This window comes from Saccostrea cucullata, unplaced genomic scaffold, assembly GCF_032062105.1.
Source record: "Saccostrea cucullata isolate Sc308-1 unplaced genomic scaffold, CSIRO_AGI_Scuc_v1 ctg496, whole genome shotgun sequence".
Classification (NCBI taxonomy): Eukaryota; Metazoa; Mollusca; class Bivalvia; order Ostreida; family Ostreidae; genus Saccostrea; species Saccostrea cuccullata.
In genome coordinates, this window is record NW_026930996.1 from 432,186 (window position 1) to 438,595 (window position 6,410).

Here is a 6,410-nt window from a genome sequence, read left to right on the forward strand (position 1 = left end):
GGGCTATCTTTAAAATTATGAAAAAAAATCTGTTTGAAAAACTCTGAATATCTTTTTTGTATTGAATGAAAAATTTGATTAACAAAGAAAACAACAAGAATAGCCCCAGAAAAAAATAGGTGAAGTTTTTGTATTCATTATATAGAATGAAAAAAACAAAGTTTCTGTACTTACATGTATTGGGACAGGCAATTGGACAATTAATCAAGTGAAAGAATAAATAAATAATCTCTTTAATGGACTGTATGTATTGTCTATATGGACTTCAAAATCAACAAACAAGAGTGTCCATTTGTCAGTTGATGTTAAAAACAAACAAACACACAGACATAGTTATTTATGCAGGTACTGGATTAAAAATAATAAGTCACTGATGACTGTCTGCTTACCAAGGACCTGTTTAGATCACTTTCTATTTTATTACAAAAAGAAAGAAAGAAAAAAGATAAATATTTCAAACGAGGATAAAAAATGTCAATTGTTGTACCGACTGTACAGAGAAAGATCCAAGAAATCTGAATAAAACAATAATTCTAAAAAAAAGACCGAAGAATGTTGATCATTTCAGATTTGTCAGACAAAGACGTTTGATTGTTTTGTTTGTGTTGTGTTTATTCTATTATTACCAAAGATGAGAAAGTAAATAAACAATTACACGAAAGTCAACAAAGCCGACTTCAGAATCAATCCTTAGTCTCAGAGCCGTATCGATTTCCATTGGCAAGTGGGCGTGTCCTCATCTGATAACGATAATAAATAACGGATACATTATACCAAATTATACCTTTCTTAAACATTACACAATTTTGTAACAAAACTTATTGTTATGAAATGTATTGGATATACTTTTTTAAATAAAAAAAAATGTTGCATCCCCCCTCAATTATATACCGAATTTATACTTGATATTGAAATGAAATTCAGTTTATATAATTAATTCACAGATACAATGTAAAAGCTTATGACTCGTCAAGAATTTGCTCAACGGTGTTTATCCCTACAGGAAAATAAATGGCGAGGTCTACCAAATAAGAATTAGCATTGTAATTTCAAAATTGTGTCTGCTAATGCAGATAGCTATATGTACCTCTGTTGTCTTTTGCAAATTTTAAAAATGCCTCTACAACTTCTTCAAACATCTCGTCTTTGATGTTGAATGTAGGAAAGTTTTAATGCTGATTACTCTAAAATATAGGATTTTATTATTCATAGTTATTTAATCAACCAAGGACCTTTTTTAAAATCATTACAATTTAAATTACATACATTACGTATATAAAAAATATACAATTTCAATTTTGTGACAATAACTATTTTAATCTGGAGGGATAAGTAAACTAAAGTAAATAAATAAATAAATAATACCCTTTCCGACAAAGACACTTTACAGTTGTGAAAAAGAATAACAGGTATATTACAGGTATATTCATTTTCATTCTGTATACTGGACCGACTTCACACTATAAAGCTGGGATAGACCTGCAACATGTCACTCATTTTAAAGCTGTTATGAAAGAAATAAAATATATGAAAGGTCGCAATTCTCGAGGCATTACAATCACCTGTTTACAAAATTCCTAACGTTATTGATTTTATGGAGGAATAAAAAAGCATTTGTTTGTTCATCTATGTAAATCAAATGGGAAAAAATGCACCGCCTGCAACATGGCGACGGATAAAAAAAATCGATTTCTTTTGTTTATTTGTTTTTTTTTAAGTAAGCACAAACAATGAAATCATAGTCACATTTTCATATATCATGTACTGCTACACTGTTTTGTAAGGAATTCATTTTTGTCAGGAAAAATACCTACATATCGCTACATTAACATTTTTGTGTATTTAATCTGCAGAAATATGTAATTTTATTTCAGCTAAATTAAACCAGAAAACATAGAAAGCATTTATAGCACGAGGCAATATAAGGGATAATCTCTGATAAATAATAATAGTTTGATGACATTTTTAGGTTAAAAAATATATAATCAAAATTAGTTAAAATTTTATAAAAATAAAATTTATGAGATAGTATTTTAAAAAAAAAATCATTTTTAAAAAAAAGTTTTAAAGAAGAAATGATTTTGTTTTATAGTTTTAAATTGTCCATGCTAATAAGTAGAAGGAGAAATGCATGCACACTTCAAATTCATAATATAAAACTTCATAATATAAAATCACATTTTCTAAATAAGTTTAGTATTAGATCGGTTGATTAATTTATATTCATATTGCAATATGTCTGCCTAAAAATATTTTTTCAAATAAGAATGTAATGCCATAATACAATATAATTCAATATAATTTATATATAAATTGTCGAACGAATGTTTATTGTCTAGAAAGAACCTTTACTTTAATGGCAACTTAATTGTCCGGGCTTTATATATACATGTAAACTCAAATAATATTAATCTTTTTACGTCCAAATAGAAAATGATATTGGACATCCTTCGTTCTCTGCAACTTTGATGAGACGACTTGCTGAGGGGAACACGACGGGGAACAGACGATCTTAGAACTGAGATCCGGGATTGTTCTAACGAGGGGTACACGACAGGGAACAGACATGGAGCGATATTATAGACCTGAAGCCCCTGTTTGTTTTTACTGAGGAAATACTAGTAAATCCGGAATTGTTCTGACTGCGATGTGAGATGTGGAATAAATATAAATGACCCAAGGACGAATTGATTTATTAATTATCCACTAAAAGCGAAAACACTGTACAAAATCAAACTTCTGATTATATATATGGGACCTTAGATGTGTGAAGTTACTACTTCAGTAAATAAATTTAAATAAATGCGCTTATTCGAAAAATCTTGAGTTGAGATAGCCATTATATTCCATTTCGGAAAACTTAAAAAAAAATAGATACTGAAAAAATTACCTTTGATATAACAAGAAAAGTAAACTCAGGTGACGAATTCATAATTGCTTTCTGTTTTCGTCATCATTTACATCATTTGATAATTTACAGCTTCTTCTCTGCAACCGTTCAACCAATTTCAACCATTAGCATCTAGCATCTATAACTTAAGGGGAAGAAAATTTGTGAATTTTATGTTCCCTGCTGGGGCTTGAAGGATGGGACCAAAACCACTAAAATTAATGTCATCTTTAAAAATCTTCTTCTTTATTCCTGGAAATAGAGCAGTAAAACTGTTGGCATGATTGTATAATCATTGAGTCTTCTACCAAAATTGTGAAATTCATGGACCCAGGGTCAGGTGTTTTTAGTGCTAGGGCTGGGGTATATGTGTTATATGGTGAAAATACATTATTTCTTTCAAAATATTCTTCTATGCTTTATCTGGATATAAAACAAACAAGCTTCATGTATAGTTATGACAAATAAAGGTGCCTCTTCCGAAATTTTAAATTTTATGGTCCATAGGTCAAGGATTCTGGTATTAGAGTGGGGCTCTATTGATTATATAGTTAAAATGCATTAATTCTTCTTTTTTGCTCCTACATACATATTTATGATGAGGTGCCTCTTCCAAAATTATGAATTTCATGACCCCACGGTCAGGGGTTTCTGGTGTTAAGGCGTGAATATACTAGTGTAAATTATATATTGAAAATGACCCCACGGTCAGGGGTTCTGGTGCTAAGGCGTGACTTTATAAATTATATATTGAAAATGCGTTAATTCCTTAAGAATTTTCCTCTATGCTCCTGCGTATTAAAAAAAAAACTAACTACATGCTTAGTTAAGATGAGCAAGGGCTGCAGGCCAGGGACTCTGGTGTCGGGCGGGGCTCTAATGATTTTATGGTGAAAAATGCATTTATTCTCTGAAAATCTGCTCCTTCGTGTTAAGCAGATGAACTACCCATATAGTTATAATGAGTTAGGATCATTCTACCAGAATTGTGAATTTAAAGGCCCCTGGGTCAGGGGTACAATTTGAGGGGGGGGGGGGCTCTAATAATATAACTGAAAATGAAAATGAATTATTTGAAATCTTCTTCTTGGTATTAATCAAAGATTTTATGATTGGCAAGGGTGTCTTTTCCAAAATTGTAAAATGTGATTAGTTGTTCAAAATGCATTTTTTTTGTTCCTCTACACTGTGGGTAGGGCTGCAATCGTGTTCATTGTTTCTAAACCAGATGGTAATTTTGAGTGATCTTCTACCCCCCAAAATATTTTCTAGGAAACAATTTGAAACTCACAAGAAACTTTTTTTTTGCTATTATTGCAAATAGATTTTTCAAAATGTCTATGAATACTTACAATTGTCATTTACACAGATAAAAAAATTAACCAATGAATTTAAAAAGAAGTAAAGGCTTGACAAGGTGTCATTCAGATAACGGAATTTCCTTTCGGAAGACCTTCATGAATACATCAAAAGATTGCGATAAGAAACGTATTATCGCCGAACCACAAAAACTTAGTAAATCGATTGAGTCCCGGCGATCTTGTTAAGTGGATAGTGTGTGTCAACTAGAAGGTGATAGGCTTTGTAAAGCGCTCATTTCGTGTCGATCTGATAACGACAGACATATGGCGGATTGTCCAATATCTCATTTGTTCGCGCGCCGGGTGCGGGACGGTCGCGTGCCAGCTTTCAATCGGGTATGTTCACTGGAGCGGAACCGATCTGTAACATATCAGAGATACTTGAATTACTCACACGGAACGCACCCAAAACAAAATGTGCAGCACGTTACTTTTCATCAGAGAGCATGCTGAGCAGACATATAAATTCGAAATTTGCTGAATAATTATAGATTGTTTAAACGAAGACATGGCCTTATTGAATTTAAAGAAAAGAAAATAGCCTTGTTATTACTATGTACAGTGAACTAATGCCTACGCTTTCTCTATAAAAAAATAAATTGCATCTTTTTCGGAGGGAGGGACAAATAACTATATACGAGGGTTGTTCGAAAAGTTTGTGGACGATGTCAATCTTCGTTATATTACTCACAAGAAATTTAAAATAAGCACAACATAATATGTAAACAAATTAATTTGTTTTGTTGATGTGTGAAGTTTCATTCCATTCGATTAAACAGAAATCAATCTACTCCATTTTAAAATCAACATGTTTTGTACCCGCGAAGCACACAACGTCAATATAACGTCAAAACAGCTTCAAGAATTTCAAAAAAATATTAACCCTAAACGTTTCACGCAGTATAAACCAATGCCCATTCACTAAATAAATCCTTTTTCCAATAATTGAATTTTTTTCTAGAATTGCTCTCGTTGTATAATATATTTTGTTAAGGCTTTAATTTCTAAAATACTCAATTCTGCTTTCACAGGATAAGCAACTCGGAAGTGCCTATATCTTTACTTGACGTTCCAAATTTTTAAAGTTTTTACGAGGGTTGTTCGAAAAGTTCGTGGACTACTGTCATATCTATTTTATTTGACGTCATATACATGTTATCAAAATTTGGTAGAAATTTTAAAAGAACAAATCCAAATGATTTGTATTAATTTTTTTAATATCATGATTTATCAAGTTACAAACTAAGTTAAAAACAATACACTAAAAATGTCTGTAGTCATATTCTCTGTTAAATGGAGCAAAGGCGAAAAAGAACATAGAAATTCAAATTAAGAATTGTTATATCGATTCGTATTCCAAATTATGACTTAATATTTTGCTTTGTTAAATTCAACTTGAGAAGATAGGTAGTCCTCAATGAAAACGACAAAAACGATGGCGTTTTAGAACGTCACGGAGCAGCAGATAACAATGCAATTTTGTGATTTACTCTGGAAAAATTCTGAATAAACTCTAAAAACTGGATAAAAATGTGTGGTTAATTATAAATATATATATATATATATATATATATATATATATATATATATATATATATATATATATATATATATATATATATATATATATATTAAAAAATAACAGAACGCCGATTAAAACTCTACCGGTTTCAATTGTATCATCAGGAGTTTTGACATATTGCTATAGATACAAACATTTCAAAGTATATTGTGACGTCATGTAACGTCAAAACTGTTGCGCTTTAGTATAGTTCATTATGACGTCATTATGTTACGACGTTAAAAGTTAGAAAATAATGCGGGAAAATTGTAAATTGTCTATTATGACAGGGCGTTTAGCTTTGGTTTAAACAATGAAATAAAATGTTTTTCCTTGGTTTCACGTTCCTTTTCGGAAGTCTTGTTATAGAACTTGTATATAGGAAGCACTGTAAAATTCGGAAAAATGTTTTCAGCACATGTTCTGATATGTCCGCTCACGGCAGTGCACTGGTATTCAGTTTGGCGAATCTGTTGACGATGGACTGTCATACGGTGTCTAAGGGTGTCCCCGGTTTGGCCAATATAATTCTCGCCGCATCCTGAACATGTCATGACATATATTAGATTTGAACTTTCGCAGGTAAAAGAAGAATGCA